At 40.5% G+C, this 21255-nt stretch overlaps 1 protein-coding gene and 3 non-coding genes across 9 annotated transcripts in view; 3 read left to right on the top strand and 1 right to left on the bottom strand.

Moving 5' to 3' along the window:
* Nucleotides 1–21255, top strand: part of LOC137632488 (F-box/WD repeat-containing protein 2-like) — a 477230-nt gene that overhangs the window by 192988 nt on the left and 262987 nt on the right. The gene's annotated exons all lie outside the window — the stretch shown is intronic.
* LOC137632717 (U2 spliceosomal RNA) lies at nucleotides 3496–3688 on the bottom strand. Its single transcript, XR_011042105.1, has one exon. It is a non-coding gene; the product is annotated as a U2 spliceosomal RNA (small nuclear RNA).
* LOC137632701 (U1 spliceosomal RNA) lies at nucleotides 4897–5059 on the top strand. Its single transcript, XR_011042090.1, has one exon. It is a non-coding gene; the product is annotated as a U1 spliceosomal RNA (small nuclear RNA).
* On the top strand, nucleotides 18910–19102 carry LOC137632716 (U2 spliceosomal RNA). Its single transcript, XR_011042104.1, has one exon. It is a non-coding gene; the product is annotated as a U2 spliceosomal RNA (small nuclear RNA).

A 21255-nucleotide genomic window follows, 5' to 3' on the forward strand; every position in this document is an offset into this window, starting at 1 on the left:
ATCACAAGTCTCCTTGCTGATGCTGGGGAGTTGCCTCTAGACCTTTACCGAATGTCCTCTATTATTCGGTATTGGTTTAGATTGCAAAGACTTCCTAATTCTTCAGCCTTTCAGACTGCAAGCCTTGTAAGGCACCCAACATACTTTGAGTTGCACACAAAATCTCCACAACCTTTTGGGTTTCGGGTGAAACAATTATTCAACAATCTGGATATAATTAGAATTAAGGTGCTTCCATTCAAGGTATCATCAACGCCTCCATGGAAATTAGCTGAAGTATCTTTTTGTAATTACTTTATTGGAGTTAAGAAGAATATGACTGACTTAGAATCCAGGTCTCTTTTAATGGAACATGTTGCAGAACATAGGGGGATCGACTTTTATATTATTATTATTATTATTACTACCCAAGCTACAACCCTAGTATGAAAAGCAAGATGCTATAAGCCCAGGGGCTCCAACAGGGAAAAACAGCCCAGTGAGGAAGGAAATAAGGAAATAAATAAACGAAGAGAACAAATTAACAATAAATCATTCTAAAATAAGAAACAACGTCAAAACAGACATGTCATATAATAAATTATCAACGACATCAAAAACAAATATGTCATAAATAAACTATAAAAAGACTATGTCCGCCTGGTCAACAAAAAAGCATTTGCTCCAACTTTGAACTTTTGAAGTTGTACTGATTCAACCACCCGATTAGGAAGATCATTCCACAACTTGGTCACAGCTGGAATAAAACTTCTAGAGTACTGCGTAGTATTGAGCCTCGTGATGGAGAAGGCCTGGCTATTAGAATTAACTGGCTGCCTAGTATTACGAACAGGATAGAATTGTCCAGGGAGATCTGAATGTAAAGGATGGTCAGATTTGTGAAAAATATTATGCAACATGCATAATGAACTAATTGAACGCCGGTGCCAGAGATTAATATCTAGATCAGGAATAAGAAATTTAATAGACCGTAAGTTTCTTTCCAACAAATTAAGATGAGAATCAGCAGCTGAAGACCAGACAGGAGAACAATACTCAAAACAAGGTAGAATGAAAGAATTAAAACACTTCTTCAGAATAGATTGATCACCGAAAATCTTGAAAGACTTTCTCAATAAGCCTATTTTTTGTCAAATTGAAGAAGACACAGACCTTATATGTTTCTCATATGGCTCCAAATCTGATGCTGGCGTTGGATTTGGAGTACAGAGTAATGATTTTAATTGTAGAGGTGCACTTCCTCTAACATCTTCCATATTTACTGCCGAACTGTATGGCATACTAACCGCTATTGAGAAAATAGCGTTGGAAAAGGAGGGTAATTTTACAATTTTTAGTGATGCAAGGAGTGTACTTCAAGCTTTAGAAATTTTTAATTTTAATAACCCTGTAGTTTTAAAGATTTTAGAATGGCTTTTTATTATTGGACGGAGAGGTTTAACAGCTCGATTTTGTTGGGTTCCAGCACATGTAGGTGTGTCTGGAAATGAAAAGGCAGATTTACTGGCAAAGAATGCGACATCCGAGTTGCTACTAAGGTGGTATCCCATTCCCTGTAATGATTTCCTACCTTACATCAAGAAATTGGTTTGTAATAAATGGCAACACCACTTGGATAGTCTAGATAGTAATAAAATGAGGGAAGTAACACATATCATATCACCTTGGAGGTATAACATTATACCCCGAAAATGGGAGACAACTCTTTGTTGTCTCCGTATTGGTTACACACGAGTTTCTGCTGAAGGGCCAACACCAACCGTATTGCGAGGACTGTTTAGTACCTTCAACAGTGATGCATTTGTTGACTGAATGCCCTAATTTTACTAACTTAAGAAATAGATATCTGTTTGAGGCTCGAGGTGAGGATGGCAGGTTCATCCTTGCCAAGATTCTTGGACATGATATGGCCTACTATGCTAGCGGAATTTTTAGATTTATTTCAGAAGCAGGCCTTTTGAAAACTATTTAATTATTATAATGACTTAACTTTTATGGTTTTAATTGAATTCTCTTATTTTTCATAATAATAAATACTATCTGCGTCAATGACCTTATATGTCAGGATGCCAGAAAACTTTCAATCAATCAATCAATCATAGGCCACATGCATATCGGTCGTGTCGTAGATTGCCTGGAACTTTTCTGCTGATAGGGCTCTTTTTGACAAAATGTCATACCCTCAAAACATGAATGCCTTTTATTCCAGTAGAATATGCCAGAGTAGTCTTTCCTTATAGATATTTGAGGTGAGGTGCAAATATGAAAAAATAACTCAATTAGGATTAGTAGGAAAAAATGATTTTTTAATTATACCTTATTTACTATAACTCTTATTATTATCAATAATCGCTTATGGTCTGTGTAATTGTAAGAAGAAAACGGATTTTGAGCGAAGCGAAAAATCTATTTTTGGGTGAGATAGCCATGTCGTCCTGATGGAAGTTCCTTAAAGTAGCTTCCTAGGGAATATATGTACTACAGTGATATTCCCAGAGAATTTTACCTTTAGGTATCCAGAATTCTAACTCCTGGCGCGAATATCCTTAAATTTTCTCTCAAGGATATCGCATAATATCGGAGGACGTATTCTTGACACGACACATAGCAACCTGCACCCCTAATAGCGTTTACGCTTTGAGGAGGTGTGGCAAAATAAAAGGGAGCCAAATCAAGGCTACCCCGTTCTCGTACTACTATTGAGTATGATAACAGCACTATTCCCACGATGGCGTACATTCCTTATTTTGTAGTGATTTCGCTTGGTGGTATTCCCTGCCGACCTCTTCGTCACGAGCGTCTTCAAGAAACTACCTCGATATGTAGCCCCATACGATGATCCTCTAGTGGGGCTGATATATGATGTGAAGAACTTTAAGATGAGGCTGGTCCTAGCTCTGATCCTAGGTTTATTTCCGAAGGTTCAGAAATGAATTGCCTTCGTTTTATCACAGAGAACCCAAACCCTTCATTTCATGATTTTTTTACTCTAGCAGTTAGAAAAAGATTTGGGATCTCAAAAGGCAATATAGAATTCTTAGAAGAATACAAGGCTAAGTCAACTAGAAGACAATAAGAGTCTTCCTGGAAAAAGTGGGTTGCGTTTGTGAAAGCAAAAGGACCGAAAGAAATTTCAATGAACTTCTGTCTGTCCTTCTTTGTCCACCTTCATAGCCAAGGTCTGGCGGCCAGTACAATAAATACGTGGAAGTCAGCCTTGACTAGGCCTCTCCTATATGCTTTTCAAATGGATCTGGCGGATGAACGCTTTGGTTGAAGACTATGAAGCGTGAAGTAGAGGATGAATGGAGAAATATTGAATTGTAAACTCAAGATAGATATGACTGGCGAAAACTAACCAAGGCCCTTTGCGTCAAGGTAGGGATCTCAAGATAGAAATGACTGGCGAAAGCTAACAGAGTCCCTTTGAGTCAATAGGCATAGGAGACTATGAATATTTATTTATTTTACTATGATTATTTTTTTTCTCCCCTGGGGGAGTGGACCGATCCCGGAGGTACTGCAATACCGGGCCGATCCGCAGCAAAGGTGGAGCAAGCCCCTAGCACTTCGCCAAGACCCAAAAATCAGTTTAATATCGTAGATCCCACATGGGGATCGTATCAGATATTAAGCTGATAAGAACAGATACTACACTTTGATCTTAGCCAAAAGGCCGAGAAGCGATACTGAATGCTTCAAGTTTTCTAGACCAGGAGACAGTAACTGCTGAAACTTAGGTGATCGGAAGTGAGGATAAAAAGGGCATAACTGTTGAAAGACATTATCCAATATAATTAAATCAAAACAAATATATTGAGGAAAACGTTATTTTATGGTAATATAGGACCTGGAAGTGTTAAAATATAGATTAAGAATTAAGCTGCCACCAAATCCTGTTCACATTAAAGTAATTACCGTAGTTACTTGCATCTCCTTTGAAACCATGTAAATTGTATTTTCACTCTTCTGCATATCTCTGACCTTTTAAGGTAAAGGAAATTTCAGACTAAACTACCTTCAATGCTAATGGATGTCAGGAAACAGCAGACAGAACATTTAGAAGGTAGAATTACTTATTTCCCAAAAGCAGTTCCTGATTTGGTCAGATCGGTAATTGTAATTCGTCTTTTGTATTGCTGAAGGTTTTGACGAGCTGCAACTTAGGAAATAGACTGTGCTATAACGAAACTTGCTCAAGATGAAGCTACGTGTGTGACAGCGTAATTAACCAACACTCCAGGTCTTATTGTGTTGTCAGTTATCACTTTTTGAAAAATACTGCTAACGAAATCTTTCCTTCTATGTTTTGGAGCATTTTGTTTATAGAGATATGAAGTATTTTCATGTTTTCCCCGAATCCACACATATTAAGAGCAATTTTCACCTGAAAGGTAGAGGCATCCCATTATGAACAAGTTTTATGGGTGAATTTACTACCTCATTTTCCTGATCGCAACAATGACACCAGGGTTGCTAAAAAAAATGTGCAAGTTTATGCATATGTTCCACTTCTGACCACAGCGGATGAACTTATCATTTAAAATTCCCTCGGGATGTAAGGCATTCTCAATTTAATGATAACTCAATTAGAAGAGGCATTTGTGGCTTGATATTTAAGATTGCAGTATATTGATTTCAAAACGGAAAACGAAATTTTCTTGCTCTCCCTGTCCAGTCTCTATGTATTTTGATATTTTTTAAACATTATTGTTGAGTGAAAGATTTTTTAAGGTATTTCAAAGTATTGTAATTAACCAATCGTTGATGAAATACATTTCTCTTGTTTTCCTTGGTTTAAATTTCTGAATTAATTAATTAAAGCATCATTGTAGATTGTTTGGTAGACTCTGTTCAGTCGGTGGAGTGTTGTGTTCAGATGATGGTGGAAAGAGCATACTTACCTGGCACAGGGGACACCATGATCACGAAGGTGGTTCCCCCAAGGCGAGGCTCACCATTGCACTCCGGTGGTGCTGACCCTTGCGATTGACCCAAATGTGGTCAACTCGGGTGCGAAATTTTTGGTAGCGAGGGACTGCGTTCGCGCTATCCCTCTAAAAATCTTCATTTCTATTATTAGATATTGTATGCAGATCCCTGGAGACTGATAGATACTGTGATATTGCATGTCAAAAATAGGTGTCAGGTATAACTTAATTGTAACATGTTATCACCAATATAGTAAAGTTGTTATTTATACTTATGGCTCTAAGTCAGATACTGATGTTAGATATGAAGCAGGTTTAACTGGTTGTGAACATAGAGTTTTCTTGCATATACCCTGTTGCCTCCTAAATGTTGATTTAGGCTTTGTCCCCCACATTGTCATATATACTTCTCTGGAGTCTTTAAAAGGACTTCCATTTCCATTTAGCTTTTATAATCCGTGCATCCAAATGTCTCCTGGGAGCAATATACTAAATCTCATTTTACAGCTTTCTCGGGATTATCCCAGGCCACTAGACTTCTGCACTTTTGATTTACTTGCTTTTCTGTGAATATATCTATGTGTAAAGTAAATTTCAAGGTCTCTCTCTCTCTCTCTCTCTCTCTCTCTCTCTCTCTCTCTCTCTCTCTCTCTCTCTCTCTAAACTACAGGTGAAAGTGACGGATCTTCAGATGGTTCTCGACTAGTATAATGGTATATATGTATTTTCCAAACAATATGAAGTAAACTACAGGTGAGACAGTTTGTATTGGAGTCTCCCTCAGATAGTCGTTGACTAGTATAATGGTGGTGTGTATTTGACAATCCTTCTTAAATAAACTACAGGCGAGACAGTTTGGTATGGTGGATATTCAGGATGTCCTTGACTAGTATAACATTAGCGTGTATTTGACAATCAAAATTAAATAAACTACAGGTGAGACAGTTTGGGTTGGCAGGTCTTCAGATGGTCCTTGACTATAAGTTTAATTGTTTAGTGTGTATATGACAAACAATAGGAAATAAACTACAGGTGAGACAGTTTGGGGTGGCTGACCTTCAGATGGTCCTTGACTAGTATTATTGTAGTGTGTACATGACAAAAAAGATTAAATAAACGACAGATGATGCAGTTTAGGTTGGTGGATCTTCGGGTAATACAATCATTACTTCAAATGGTTGGTTGATCTAGATTGCCCGGGCATTAAGCCCGAACTCAGGCTCTTAGACTCGAAGTCATAGCCCCAAACAGGTGCAGTCCCGACCTTAGAGTCAGTTCCGCAATTACAAGGTCTCGGCTCTCGAGATTCTTATTCTCTCTAATTAGTAGCTCTTCGCAGAGCTGTTCCACTCAATAACTGGTTATCAGTTCGCTCAAACAGCAAGCTCCAACACCATAAGCTCACCTGCCCGGTCTTCCAGTCGCTCAGCTCCTTGAGCATAACAGCAAGTAGTGAGGTGCGGCCGCTGAGCACCAAGAGCATAACCGCCAGGTGGACCAGGAATCCAGGTCCATAATGGAACCGTAGTGAAAATTTTTAGTAATAAGTAAAAGTAGCGACAGTAACAAGTCCCAGTGAGTAGAAGAGACTGAGAGAGGATGGAGGAAACTTTAGTAGTAGAGAAAAGGAGCAGTTTGAAGCATAGTTGCTTATCCCTGCTCAATGGGGGGAGTTGCAAGGGCAGAGAGGAGGGATTGAACTGTATTGTAGGGAGTCTTGGCAAGGGTACAGACTTTTAGTACTAGCTGCAATATCAAGGGGATCAGCATTTCAACTGGTAAGGACTCTGCTAGGGAAATGATGGAGGAGATTGAAGGGGAAGGGGGAGGAATCTGACCAGGGGTGGGAGCAGGGTCGGTAACTGGGATAGGAGCAGTGGTAGGAGTTTGGGCAGTGGTTGTGGTAGGAGCAACTGGATCAGTGACTACGGGAGGACTAGGGGGAGGTCTGGAACATGGAGGCCGTTGGAGCTTTGGTAGTTGTAGCGGTGCTGTTGCTTTAGAGGTAGGTGGATCGGTCTGTCGAGCTGGAAGTATTTTCAGGAACTCTGGACACCTCCTGTTCCAGGCATGATGAAGTCAAGCACAGTTGGGCACTTGGCATGGGTCTCCAACCCTCCTTGGTGCTCATCTATGCAAGTTTGAGTTGGGTGATGGCCGCTGCAGACACCACAGACCGTAGGTTCCCCTGCAGTCCTCCTTATGATGTCCAAAACGTTGACAGTTGAAGCAACGCAATGGATCGCTTTTGAAGTCTTTTATGGGGAATTCTCCCCACAAACCAAGGTTCAGTGATTTGGGAATTGGGCCAAAGAAGGTGACTCACTTCCTTGGTGGGTTGCTTGGGGTGGTCCAGTCTCCTTTCAGCTTTGGAGACATTGCTGCAGTTGGTAATAAAGGGCAGTGGCATTTTTGTTGGGTAGTTGTAGACGACTGCCTTCCTTAATTTCTTTTCTGGGTTCAGAAAGACCAGGGAGGATTCCCGCTGAAGAAGGCTGGCACTGTTCTGGTCCTTTGGGGAGATTATTAAGTCCCCCTTGAGGTTGGTTCTGGTTGTTAACTTGATACCAGGATTAGCAGTTGCTTTGGCAGCCACTGCTGCATATGAGGGTGCTCCCTCCACAGCTGCCAATTTAAACTTTGGAAGCTGCTTTGGGTCAGTGACTGCTGGCAGAAGATCTGCGGCCAGCTGAACAGCAGCAGTGTGATTTGGTTTTGGAGCTTTGTGGTTTTTGAGAGTTTGCAGGGATTCCTGTAGCAGCTGAGACAAGCATTGGACGCAGTTGCAATCATCTAAGTGCGATGCTGCCTGCACAGCTATTGAAGATTCTGTAGAGGAATTGAGTTTCCATGGCTGATGTGTTGGCCATGGGTTCTGGAGTTGAGGTCAGTGGAGTGGCAGCAGGTGCAGAAATGTGGGTAAAATTGATTGTAGGCGTTGCCTCTGGAGGTTGGTTGGCTAGCCAGATCTCATTAAGACACAGTGGACAATCACAGCCATTTCGGTGTGCTTCAGTTTAACTGGGTTGTAGTTTGCAGTAATTGTCAAGACCCCTTTTAACCTGGCATCGTATCTTGAGGATTCTCATGTAAGGTCCTTCAGGATTTTAGAGGTGGGATGTCCTGATTTCTCGGTCGGTCCTTCCTTTCCTTAAAAAAGGGGATGCATGCTATGGTGAGTGAGTGGCATTCCGAGCATCTACATTCCTTGGTGGTGTTGGGGTCAATAGTGGCTTATTAAAACCCACATGACTGAGAAGTTCTTCTCAGTGTTTACAGTAGAGTGAGCATCTATCGCTTCTGCAGTTTGCAGTGGATTCAAAGTATATTTTCCTGCAATGGGCAAATCCTTCTGGGTACTGTTGTTTTGCAAAGTCTTTGAGCCGTGGATCGTACAAAGACATTTTATTCCTGAAAATCTGGTCAAAGACCAGAGGATTCTGGAGTTACAGTAAAAAATTTCGGCAGATTTTGTTCAGTGACCCCCGAAAAATACAGCCAGCAGGCTGGCAGGGGACCTGTGGTATCCCTTGCGCCGCGAGAACGGTGTCTTCTGTGCTGGAATAGCTGGATCCTGAGCGGGAAGAATAATTCTCTCTGTATGGGAGATGAGCTGAGATTGATACTTTAAATGGTAACGAAGCCAAGGTGGACCTGCCAGTTTTCCATACTTCATGCAGACAAACACTTTTATTTGGTGTACAAAGCATAAAGAGACAACAAGTATAAGGACTGGATAATTTTTTTTCCCATTCTTGTCTGTCACTGCAAAAGTGGGTTCATATCATATACCTCTGGAGTGAACATATTGAAGAAATGAATGCAAGACGTCAATTATAGCTATTGATGACTGCTTTTTTATTTTAGGAAAATATAGGCTTCATACTTCCAAGCAAATCCATTAATGTTGGGGATTATTAAAGAAATTAATGAATTGAGCTTCTTTCATAACCCAAACTATCAGAGGCCACACACCCCACACTCCTACTTAAATATTTAGCATCGTTGACAGAAGCACCAAAACCAGCAGTTGCATACATGGAAATAGTCGGGGCAAGTGATGCTGCCACCCTTCTCCCTGTTGTATCTAAAGTGGTTAGACAAGTGGGGAGAATATCTTAATATCCAAGGTATAGGATATGAACAAAAAACGGTGAATCAGTCGGTAAATTTTGTAGACAAGCGCAGTGGAGTAGACACACAAACCATTGAATCCTACTCGAATAGACATAAGAGCTATATGAAGTTAATGCAAGAGGGACCTGTTAAACTCCTGCTTGCATGAAATCTTGTGGCATGACAGATTTTCAAAAAATACTTTTGAGAAGTCATGTGGACATATCACTGGACAATATCCATTATATATGTTCATGTTTTAGGTATTATTGTATGGTTTAGTAAATGACTTAAATTTTATGACTTAATAGTTTTATTATTCTATACCAGTCCTGTGCAACGTGCAGCCCTCAAGATTTCTCTGAACAGCCCAACCCTCCAAAAATAAATATCGTAGTGTGACCCATGGAGCCAACTGCAAAGCTTAAAATTGACTAAACCTTAATTACTTATTTTCCTAAAATGTTGTTTCATTGAGAGAGAGAGAGAGAGAGAGAGAGAGAGAGAGAGAGAGAGAGAGAGAGAGAGAGAGAGTGAGAGTGGGGGTGTAGGTATGTGCTGTAGCCTTTACCAATCAGGAATAATACTTGTGTCAGCTAGGTTTGGAGTGTATTACAAGGATTTAGTTTGCATTATAACAGATGGGGCTCCTGCGATGGCAGGTAAAAAGAATGGTCTAGTAGGTTTGTTGAAAGATAGATTGGAGTCTCAAAATATTAACTCGTCTTCCCTTATTGTCCTTCACTTTATTATACACCAGGAAGCTTTGTGTGCAAGGGCAATAAACTTTCCACATTAACCAATGTTCTTATGTAAGCAGTCAATTTCATTAGGTCAAAAGATCTGAATCATCTCCAGTTGAAGTAGCTACTGGCAGTTACTGAAGCACAATACTTTGATGTGAAGTATTTTTGTGAAATCAGGTCACCAGGTTGCTAAATAAGGCAGGAATGATGAAAAGAGCATATGAACTTTCAAATGAAAGTGTGCGCTTCGCAGACATGAAAGGTAACTCTATTCCTGAAATGAATGATAATGAATCGAAGTGTGAGGTAGCATTTTTGGAAGATATAACAGGTCATAACAGTACCCTCAATGTTATGCTTAAAGGGAAAGATCAACTACTTAATGACCTGTTCTCCCTAATCAAAGGGTTTCAGACCAAATCATGGTTGTGGGAATAACAAATCAGTAATCAAAACAAATCCCACATCCAAATATTAAACAGCCATGTAATAAGGAATGAACAGTGTCTGAAATATGGTGATAGGTTGCCAGCTCTACAAGAAGAATTTTCAATGAGATTCCATGACCGTAGGAAACAGTCGCTAGCTATTGAACTGTTTGCCTCTCCATTTCATGTGCATGTAGTAACTATTCCAGAGGATATGCAAATGTAAATAATTGAACTGTAGATTAATAATGAATTAAGAAATAAGTATGGTGATAGCTCCATATACCTGTTCTATAAACAACATTTATCAAACACAAAGTATCCCAAACTATCCGATCATTCAAGAAAGATGATGGCATTGTTTGGTAGCATGTATGTATATGAACAGCTCTTTTCAAAAATGAACCTGGTTAATAATAAATTTCGGTCCACACTAACTGATGGACATTTAGAAAGCCCCTTAGGTGTTGCCAACTTGCCACATCAGCCATTCTGCTTGGTATTGACCAGTTGGTCCAACTAATGCAAAGTCAGCTATCCCACTTGATTAGATTTTCCTTTACCAGAAGATCTGCCACCCCAAACTTTCTCACCTGAAGATCCACCACCCCAGCTTTTCTCACCTGGAGATCCGCCACCCCAAACTTTCTCACCTGAAGATCCACCACCCCAGCTTTTCTCACCTGGAGATCCGCCACCCCAAACTTTCTCACCTGAAGATCCACCACCCCAGCTTTTCTCACCTGGAGATCTGCCACCCCAAACTTTCTCACCTGAAGATCCGCCACCCCAAACTTTCTCACCTGAAGATCCACCGCCCGAAATTTTCTCACCTGAAGATCCGCCACCCCAAACTTTCTCACCTGAAGATCCACCGCCCAAAATTTTCTCACCTGAAGATCCGCCACCCCAAACTTTCTCACCTGGAGATCCGCCACCCCAAACTTTCTCACCTGAAGATCCACCACCCCAATTTTTTTCACCTGAAGATCATCCGCCACAAACTTTCTCATCTGAAGATCCACCACCCCAAATTTTCTCACCTGAAGATCCGCCACTCCAAACTTTCTCACCTGAAGATCCACCACCTCAAATTTTCTCACTTGAAGATCCGCCACCCCAAACTTTCTCACCTGAAGATCCACCACCTCAAATTTTCTCACCTGAAGATCCGCCATCCCAAACTTTCTCACCTGAAGATCCGCCACCTCAAATTTTTCTCACTTGAAGATCCGCCACCCCAAACTTTCTCACCTGAAGATCCGCCACCCCAAACTTTCTCACCTGAAGATCCACCACCCCAATTTTTTTCACCTGAAGATCATCCGCCACAAACTTTCTAATCTTAAGATCCACCACCCCAAATTTTCTCACCTGAAGATCTGCCACTCCAAACTTTCTCATCTGAAGATCTACCACCTCAAATTTTCTCACCTGAAGATCTCCCACTCCTAACTTTCTCACCTGAAGATCCACCACCTCAAATTTTCTCACCTGAAGATCCGCCACCCCAAACTTTCTCACCTGAAGATCCACCACCCCAAATTTTCTCACCCAAAGATTTGCCAACTCAAACTTTCTCACCTGAAGATCCGCCATCCTGATGGAGGCTGGGGTGGTGGATCTTCAGGTAATCCAATATCTCCCATTAACATTACCATATCGAAAGCTAATCACAAAAAAACTCTGTGCAGAGTTCATCCAAACTTTAAACCTATTATTTTCTTTTAATTCACCTTCAAGTCAAGTATTGATATTTCCTTGCTTAAAATTTCAAGGTGTGGTATGTATGATGAGGTCCGTGCTCCGTAACTCCCTTATTTTCATCCTTATCACTACGAATATGACAGTTTAATGGGTTGAAGGGGCCTGTTAGCACCCGCCCCCATTAGGTAAAGACCTGGCTTGTAGGTTAGGTTAGGTAGGGAAGTTTTGGTTAACTGGTATTCTATGTACATGGGAGGTCCTGTCCAACATTATAGGAAGGCTCCCGCATCTTTGCAAAATGCTCTTCAGAATCATCAAAATATGTCAGAATTCGGTTGACGCTTGTTCTGTTCCAGGAAAATTAGCTTTGCCGTATCTCTCTTCTGTTACTTTTCCTTCTTTGTAAATTCTGCCAATTGTTCTCTCCATCATCATTGTTGCCTCAGAGCTGCGTTGCAATATTTTTCTGACACATCCCATGGGTCTGTGGTTTGCTTTGATAATGAACGATTTCTCGGATCTGGTGATGAAGATTATTTTGAGAACGAGGACGTTCGTTAGTTTGTCACAGATTGGCCGGAGTCCCCTCTCAAGATCTGAGCCCCCAAAATACATTAACTTTCATCCATGTTGTTTGAAAGGCATCCCTATCATTACGAATACGACAGTTCAAAGGAGTTGAAGGGGGCTGTTAGCCCCCCATTAGGTAAAGACCTGGCTTGTAGGTAAGGTTAGGTGGGGAAGTTTTGGTTAGCTGGTATTCTATGTACTTGGGAGTTCCTGTCCAACATTATAGGAAGTCTCCCACATCTTTGCAAAATGCTAGTGAAAATCGGTGTTACTTTAGCATGAGAAAGTGTGAGATCTACCTCCCGTTAGCACTTTAGCGTGAGAAAGTGTGAGATCTACCTCCCGTTAGCACTTTAGCGTGAGGTCTACCTCCCGTGAGCACTAACGATGACGGCTACCGCTTTTTAATCCCTGCCTCATCGACATCACACATTTCCTTACATTTATTTTAATGATAAACAATTAATTTAAACATATCCTAGGAAAGACTGAAATAGATGAGGAAGAAAGTTAAAAATAAAAATGTTATCATAAATTTCCATACCTTTATTCTAGCGATACACACTCCGTACATCTCCTAAGAATGACACAAAGAGATCATTGGAATTTTTTCTCATCACCTTCCAGCAAAAGGTTAGGTTAGGTTAGGTTAGACATAAATTCGTTGTTTATGTCTGTATAATGGAAAAATTCCGGGGAGAGCGGGAGCGACAGGTCACGCGGTAGACCTCAGGTTTCACGTGGGTAGGCTATATATGGCGGTAGACCTCACGCTAAAGTAGCACCTCAAAATCATCGAAATATGTCAGACCTCGGTTGATGCTTATTCGGTGCTACTATAGTGTGAGGTCTACCACACTATAGCGTGAGGTCTACCTCCCGTTAGCACTATAGCATGAGGTCTACCGCTGAGTTATTCGTCCCTCATAGATAAAACACATTTCATACATTTGTATAAGCAACAAACACTCAATTTAAACATATTTTAGAAATGTCTTAAAATGATAATTGGAATTTTAATTACATTGAAAAAAAAATTAATAAAGGTAAAAATAAACATGTTATCATATATTTCCATATTTATTCTAGCGATACAAAACAATAAACACTTAATTTAAACATATCTTAGAAATGACTTAAATAGATAATTGGATTTCTAATTACATTAAAAAAAAGGAATAAAGGTAAAAATAAACATGTTATCGGTCTACTGCTAAATTATTCGTCCCCCATAGATAAAACACATTTCATACATTTGTTTAAGCAATAAACACTTAATTTAAACATATCTTAGAAATGACTTAAATAGATAATTGGATTTCTAATTACATTAAAAAAAGGAATAAAGGTAAAAATAAACGTGTTATCATATATTTCCATACATTTATCCTAGCGGTACACACTTTGTACATCTTCTAAGAAAGACACAAATAGATCATTGGAATTTTTTCTCATCACCTTCCAGCAAAAATAATCAAGATGAGACTGGAACAGCTGACGACCAACACCTCGCATTAATCTCTTCAGAATCATTGTTTTAGCGTCCAACCACGATCGCTCAATTGCCTGTGTGTGCTCCTGTCGCTGGATCCACATAATATTGATGGTGGTTCACTGTAGAATGCTGGTACCCCATGGCATTTAGGTTGCGGAAGGTCCAAGCTTGTCGCGTGGTAGACCTCACCCTCCGCCTGGGTAGGCGACATATGGCGGTAGACCTCACGCTATAGTAGCACCGCTTGTTCTGTTCCAGGAAAATTAGCTTTGCCGTATCTCTCTTCTGTTACTTTTCCTTCTTTGTAAATTCTGCCAATTGTTCTCTCCATCATCATTGTTGCCTCTGAGCTGCGTTGCAATATTTTTCTGACACATCCCATCGGTCCGTGGTTTGCTTTGACAATGTACGTTTTCTCGCACCTGGTGATGAAGATTATTTTGAGAACGAGGACGTTCATACGTTTATCACAGATTAGCCGGAGTCCCCTTTCAAGGTCCGAGCCTCCGAAATACGTTAATTTTCTTCCATGTTGTTTGAAAGGCATCCCTATCACTACGAATATGACAGTTCAAGGGAGTTGAAGGGGGCTGTTAGCCATTAGACCCCCCCATTAGGTAAGGACCTGGCTTGTAGGTTAGGTTAGGTGGGGAAGTTTTGGTTAGCTGGTATTCTATGTACATGGGAGGCCCTGTCCAACATTATAGGAAGTCCCCTGCATCTTCGCAAAATGCTAGTCAAAATCGGTGCTACGTTATCGTGAGGTCTACCACACTTTAGTGTGAGATCTACCTCCCATTAGCACTTAAGCGTGAGGTCTACCTCCCATGAGCAGTAACGATGACGGCTTCCGCTGTTTTATCCTTCCCTCATCGACATCACACATTTCCATACATTTATTTTAATGATAGACAATTAATTTAAACATATCCTAGGAAAGACTGAAATAGAGGAGGAAGAAAGGTAAAAATAAAGATGTTATCATAAATTTCCATACATATATTCTAGCGATACACACTTCGTACATCTCCTAAGAATGACACAAAGAGATCATTGGAATTTTTTCTCATCACCTTCCAGCAAAAGGTTAGGTTAGGTTAGGTTAGACATAAATTTGTTGTTTATGTCTGTATAATGAAAAAATTCCGGGGAGACCGGGAGCGACAGGTCACGTGGTAGACCTCAGGTTTCACGTGGGTAGGCTAAAGTAGCACCTCAAAATCATCGAAATCTGTCAGAGATCGGTTGATGGTTCTTCTGTTCCAGGAAAATTAGTTTTGCCTATCTCTCTTCTGTTACTTTTCCTTCTTTGTAAATTCTGCCAATTGTTCTTTCTATCATCATTGTTGCCTCTGAGCTGCGTTGCAATATTTTTCTGACACATCCCATGGGTCCGTGGCTTGCTTTTTACAATGAACGATTTCTCGCACCTGGTGATGAAGATTATTTTGAGGACGTTCGTTCGTTTGTTACAGATTGGCCGGAGTCCCCTCTCAAGGTCCGAGCACCCAAAATAGTTGACTTTCTTCCATGTTATTTGTAAGGTGACATAGAGTCCTCAATAACCATGTTTTGAATGGGGTTTGAGGAAAAGAAAAGTATTTTACCTTTCTTCAAACGAAATTATCAAGTACTAGATGAAAAGAAAGTATTCCATTCAAAGTTTTTTTTTTTTTGATGAGTGATAACCGACAGCACAATAGGCCCAGGATTTTTTATGCTATCACTGTCACAAATGATGATTCATATTAAACAAGTCTTGTGATGGCACTGTCTTTTTATTCATTTGCAATCCATCAAATGTTTTGGCAATCCAAAAGATAGATTACAAGACCCGAACTAACCAATTCATGAACAACTGCCTTTGGAGAATAACTCTATCTTCTGTACTTGGTTACAAAATGATAGTTGTAGCACATTGATATTTTTAATTTAGCGTGATTATCTTTGTGATATAATTAAGCATTTTCAAAAGATATTTTCTGCAAAACAAACGAATGGATTTTAATGCTCTGCACTACTCTGGTGTCACTTTGTCTTGATTTGCACCCACTAACTTCATAAAGGGTTGCCAATGCAAGAGCCCGTGTCCAGCAGAAGGCTGGACAATCTAACAAGCAAGCACCCACTAATACACTTGTGTCCAACATTATTAACAAATCGATCTTTAAAATATTCTGTTTGTTAAATTGGTATTTTTCTTTACCTTAAAAGGTCAGAGATAGGCTGAATAGTGAAAATGCAATTTACATGGTTTTAAAGGAGGTGAAAGTAACTACAGTAATTGCTTTAATGTGAAAAGCTTAATTCTTAATCTATATTTTAACACTTCCATGTCGTATATTAGCGTGAAATAATGTTTTCCTCAATATATTTGTTTGGATTTAATTATATTTGATGATACCTTTTAACGGTTATGCCTTTTTTATCCTCACTTTGGATCTTTAGGTTTCAGCAGTTGCTGTCTCCTGGTCTAGAGAACTTGAACCATTGAGCGAGTGTTCGCTTAGACTCGGTGTCGACAACTACTCTTGGATTATGTGCATCGTAACCTACCGAAAATTTCACTGTGATTCCCGTAGAGTTCAACCACGATGTCTATTCGGTATCTGGGAGAACCTGGGTGGGGTTATTACCCTATAGAAAACAGACATTGTGATGATTATCCAACCTGTACATGTGATTTCTGTGATGGCTATAAGGAGCAACGTAAATTCATTTTCAAGAAAATGAAAGGATATAACTACACTGTAAATCCAGTAGTGAAATACCACCATTCCCACTGTCTCTGTGAGGAATGTAAAGATTTCTCTGACCAGCTTGTAAAGTGTACTAAGGAAATAACCCGTATGGAAAAGAACAAGAAAAAGAAGACTTCTATAGACTCTTCACCAGTGCCAGAACCAGCCCCAGCATCGCCACTTGTGACTCCAAGGACTGAGAGCACAGACTCGTCCTTGTCTGTCCCTACAACTCCTCAGCAATTAGGTGCAACTGCAGTCATCCCTCCTACCAACGAGCCTGAGTCCTCCAACGCCATGGAGACCGAACAGGGGGCCCACTCTATGGACTGCAACTGCACAGATTGCCTCCAGACACTTCTGCAAGAAGCCACTGTTATACAAGAGAACATCCCAGCTACACAGCCAAAGAAACCTCTGCCAAAGTTTCGACTTTCACAGGCAAACCACGAGCTCTCTTATGCCTCTGTTGCTGCCATGGCTGCCAAGCCTGGCATGCAACTCACTGCAAGACCCAACAGGAAAGGTGACCTTATCATCTATCCCAAGGACATTGAGACAGCCAGATTCCTTCAGGAAGACTCCACCTTAACACTGCTGGATCCTGCTTTTATCAGGAAGAAGGCAGTCATTACCAGGTATCCTGTGACGATGCCTATCTCCATTGTAACCTCATGCAGCAATATTGACTGTGCTATTCGCTGCACAAGCAAGGATGACGTTCCTGTTAGACGCCTAATTGCCACCTTTATAGGTCCAGTTCCTTCCAAACTGGACTTAGGAGTCTGGGGTACTTTCCCCATCGAGGAATATACACCTGAGCCCCTTCGATGCTACAGATGCCAACGCTTTGGACATCATAAAGAAGAATGCAGAGGCCCCATTATCTGTGGTATCTGCAGCCAGCGACATAGCACAGAAGTGTGCATAAAGGCCCATAAAGAAGGGCGACAAACCACATCCAAGTGCCCCAATTGTTCCAAGCCACACCATGCTTGGAATAAGCGCTGCCCAGAGCGTCTCAAGAGGATAGCAGCTATGAAGAATACATCCTCTTCAAACCAAAACAAACCAGCTTCATCCCAGCCACCTAAAGAACAGAGAACTCCTCGCCAGAGAAGACCAACTCAGCCAACTTCTGCTCCTACTTCTACATCTACAGTAGCTCCTGCATCTACACCTACAACTGCTCCTAAAAAGGATCAGCAACGACCTGCAACTGTTCCTAGGAAAGATCAGCACCGACCTGCAACTGCTCCCCAAAGGGACCAACAACGACCTACAACTGTTCCTAAGAAGGATCAGCACCGACCTGCAACTGCTCCCCAAAGGGACCAGCAACGACCTTCATCCTCTTCCCCTTCCCAAACCTTGACTCAAGCAATTGAGTCTCTCACCTTGCAAGACCTCATACCTATCGCCTTCCAGATCCTTACCAAAGTCCTCTCCCTCTCATCAACCTCCACCTTCCAGCAACTCCTCCAACAGTTCCAGTTCTCAGCCACTGAGCAGAGATAATCCTTCCCTACTTGCAATCCTTCCCTTCCCAATTCCCTATTCCTAAATGGAGAATAGTTATTACAAGGCTGTCTTCCTCATAAGGAAACAGCTCTTGTTTTTCCTGTCTCCCACCCTCTTTCCCTGTTAACCCTCCTCTTACCCTATCCTTAGGGGGCCTTTCTCGTGCCAGCTGACCGAGCGCAGCACAGTTTTGGCCCCCTCCCCCTTTCCCATCACAAGAGCAGGAATAAACTTTTTTGTTTAAACCTACTCCTTTACTCTCCTACTAAAATTTCCTTCACTCCTCTCCCAGTCTCTTTTACTTACTGGGACTTACTACTATCAATACTTTATCCTCTTACTAAAAACTTTCTTTCGTGGACCTAAAAGGGAGACCCCCTTTTCGGGTTACTATCTACCCCTTGTCACGTCTTGTACCATTCCATTCCATTCCATCATTCATTTATCATCCTTACATATCATTTCCTTTAACTATCCCTAACCTGACATTCCTTTTCCTATTATTACCTAACGTTCCATTTACTAATACAAATTTTACTCCTTGGAGTATACCTTTTACAAACCCAATCCTATTACGGGCTGCCCAAAGGCAAGAGCCCGTGTCATGCTATATGCATGGCAATCTACACACACACACACACACAACCATTGAGTATCGCTTCTCGGCCTTTTGGCTAAGATCAAAGTGTAGTATCTGTTCTTATCAGCTTAATATCTGATACGATCCCCATGTGGGATCTACGATATTAAACTGATTTTTGGGTCTTGGCGAAGTGCTAGGGGCTTGCTCCACCTTTGCCGCGGATCGGCCCGGTATTGCAATACCTCCGGGATCGGTCCACTCCCCCAGGGGAGAAAAAAAAAATCATCATAATGATAAAATTAGAAAAATTTACCCAACATTTCGTTCTTCCTCTCGCCTTAATAAGAATTTATTCCATTGACAGATACATACCATAAGTAAAGGACAATAGTCAAAAAGTCAGTCAAGAAACTTTATTCCATTATAAAATAGTTATTCTGTTACATAATAGTATGGTTATACGAAGAATTTTAGAAAATATAGTCTAATCGTATTCATATTTTCCCGTATTTAACAATTTTGTTTTCGTAATTTTCAGTTTTATGTTTGGAGTTTTGCAACCCTATTTCGAAACGTGCAAGCATTCATATGAGACAGCTATTATGGCCTATTTTAATTGAATAAAAGATATATATATATAGCCTTTTAACTTATTGCAAACACCATGCAATGTATATTATATAAAAAAAGGATTCTTTTCACCCATAAGGTAAAACTCCTCATATGCAATATTTCAAAAGGTAATGCTATTTCATTTTTAATAATGATAACACCCAAGATATAAGATTTTCTAAAATGTTATAAACATATTTTAACGAGGTCTTATCACTTTATGTACTAAAATTTTTTCTTGAAATTCACTTTCTCTTCAAGCATGTAGGAGGTCAGGTATGTCCCAAAATTTTGAGCAAAACACATTTCTGAGTCACCAAAACTAATTAGTATCGTATGGCTGTCAAAAATTAAATCCCAAAAATCCCGATATTGACACTTCATAAAAAAAATGAAAAGCCAATATATCATCATCAGAGACCAATTTCCAATCTTTAGGCCAAAGAATCATATATAAACAGACTAGTTAATTTGATCTAAACGTGCTCTATTTGTTACCAATTAGACTTTACCAAGATGCCTTGTAAATTCCTATCATACCTTAATGGAAATTGGTAAAATAGCCCTTATGTGAAAATGCAACCCGTCTCGAAGCATCCACAGCCTTTTGAAGGGTTTTGTTGGGTTTTACATTCAATTTACAGCAACACCAACATGGGTGGTAACCTGGAATTCAGGAGTTGGGATTAAGCAGCTTAATTAGAAGGGTCTTTACGGCATAGTTTCACCACTGATACCTCGCTTCTCACTTGTTAGCTCTAAGTGCTTTACCCTGGTAAACCATATCAATTGATGGTCTAAAGCAAGATACATAGTTTTACCATTGCCTTGTACGTTAGTCCATAAAGTTCCATCCCAAAAGCTAGTCCCTTAAGATAGCTTTGTTGTTCTTCTTTAAAGATAAAGGGGGCAGCCATTGAGACAGGATACTTACAATGAAGCCTATGAGTCAGTTATTGATGCTCTGCTTATCTTACCACTCATCAATTACCTCGACAGGCTTTCAGAAGTACACCAAATTTCAAGTGCAATTAAAAGTATTGAAGAAGGTAAATGCTGCAGTCCTAATGGCTTTCATGTTGAAATTTTCAAGCACGGGACTTGCCATATTAAAAACTAACTGAAAAATAATATCCCTTCCACAAAATGAAGAGCAAATGCCAAAATCCTGGATGGAGAAATTGAATAATGATTCATACCAATAAGAATGAAGAAGAGAGAAGTCACTGCAACAATGACCAAAGTAATTTCTTTCTCCTTACTAATGGTAAAATACCAGCATGAGTTATGCTCTTACACTTAACTAAATGTATAGTATCTGAATATGTGCTACCAGAGAAACTGCCTATTTGTGAAGGAAAGATGGAATATGAACAGGAATTTTAATTAGGTTGTGGTGGCTGCTGGAGCTGTGGCAGTTGCTGAGGTGAGTTTGCCAGTGTTTTGCAGTAGCAATCGTCTAGGTGATTTCCTTCTGGGCCTAGTTGGACATCTTCGGATGTGGCTTCCACTTTTATGCCAGTTAGGGGTAGCTGTCGGATGTATTTGTTGTTGGTGTAGAGGTTGATGGTAAGGACTTTGATGCAAAGAAGTCAGTGGAGGAGAGGACAGTAATGGTGGTAGTTGGGTCTGAGAATGACAAGGCTTGATATGTGGCAGGGATGTCTTGAGAGGGTATGTCTGAAGTTGGCAGTGAAGAACAGGTGGCAATTGTGTATTGAGCAGGCTGGTTTGAGGTTGGCAGGGCTGGGTAGGTGGCAGGCAGGGTCTTGCTGGCAGCATGTGGGTCCTGAGGCAGAGTTTTG

Source organism: Palaemon carinicauda, chromosome 41 (assembly GCF_036898095.1).
Source record: "Palaemon carinicauda isolate YSFRI2023 chromosome 41, ASM3689809v2, whole genome shotgun sequence".
NCBI lineage: Eukaryota > Metazoa > Arthropoda > Malacostraca > Decapoda > Palaemonidae > Palaemon > Palaemon carinicauda.